At 36.4% G+C, this 1,386-nt stretch overlaps 1 pseudogene; it reads left to right on the plus strand.

Annotated features, from left to right (window-relative positions):
- LOC108768272 (multidrug resistance-associated protein 4-like) overlaps positions 1-1,386 on the plus strand; it is a 14,592-nt pseudogene that overhangs the window by 7,080 nt on the left and 6,126 nt on the right.

Genomic DNA, 1,386 nt, shown 5'->3' on the forward strand with positions numbered 1-1,386 from the left:
CTTTATGACAAGAATATCGTTGTTCATTATGATAATGTCTTATATTCTGTTTGGCTACGAGATAACGACCGAGAAAGTGTACGTGGTAACTGCCTATTATAACAATTTAAGCTTAATCATGACTGCCTACTTTCCGTAAGGTATGCGATAATTAGTGTAGCAATGTATGTGATAATTACATATGTGAATGACATCGATCAATATTGACGCTTGCAATTCTCCTTTTTACTTTTTCAAGTTTTTACTTTTCTTTTTTTATCTGTTTTTCCTTCCTCACTGTTCAACACTGAATGATGAATTCCTCGCTGCATTTGTAGCAGAGTCGACGTAATATGTTCACGAGCATTTGCATGCGATAAACTTGCTGATTAAAGCCGTAATGGCCACAATCGGCAAAACAAATTATTATACATAATTAGTCGGTTAGTTGAAACTATGGAAATTAAATCATTGGAAATTTAATCAAGTCAGTTAAAGAGATATTTCAGTCTGCTGCCTTACGGTGATAAGACGATTGTAGGAGAGAAGGGTGTCAGTCTTTCCGGTGGCCAGCGTGCAAGGTTGGTTTTACAAAACATTCTAATAAGACAAAACATGCTGAATTTATTGAAATTTTTAATCTTTATTTATAATCTCAGAGACTCTCTTTTAATTCTTTTTACCTATATATGATGAGGTTGTTAAGAATCATAAAAAATTATATTTAATTTTCTTGAAAATTTTTGCATTTTATATAGATATGTATATGTGTATATAATTGACAGAATAAATTTGGCGAGAGCTGTTTATGCCGATGCCGACATATATCTTATGGACGATCCTTTAAGCGCCGTAGACGCCCATGTGGGCAAGCACATATTTGAAAAATGTTGTACCTGGCAAGCAGCATTTCGCAAGTGGTTTTTCGGTTTTCCTTCTGTCTTTCATTCAGTTCATGTGGAACCCATTTTCCCATCTTCTGGATCTGTCCCATGGGTTTCAAACGTATGGAGACGGCTTCTCGTGTCACATTCAATTGATCCGCGAGTTGTTGTTGAGTTTGAGCGTCATCCTCATCCAACAATGCTTGCAATTCGCTGTCTTCAAACTTTGTCGGTGGTTTTCCACGTTCTTCGTTTCTCACGACAAAATCGCCACTATTGAATTTTTTAAACCACTCGAAGCACCGTGATTTACCAAGAGCATGCTCACCGTAAGCTTCGACAAGCATTCGATGCGATTCTGCAGCAGTTTTCTTCAAATGGTAACAGAAAATCAATGCTGTCCTCAAATCGTAGTTTCCAGGCACAAAATTCGATATGTTCAGCGATATTTCAAATTATACTGTTGTATGAAACTTGTATTGTTGTGAGTTGAAAATCTTTGTCAGATGTCAGAACAAGGAAA

Source organism: Trachymyrmex cornetzi, unplaced genomic scaffold (genome assembly GCF_001594075.2).
Source record: "Trachymyrmex cornetzi isolate Tcor2-1 unplaced genomic scaffold, Tcor1.1 scaffold774, whole genome shotgun sequence".
In the NCBI taxonomy this organism is placed as follows: Eukaryota; Metazoa; Arthropoda; class Insecta; order Hymenoptera; family Formicidae; genus Trachymyrmex; species Trachymyrmex cornetzi.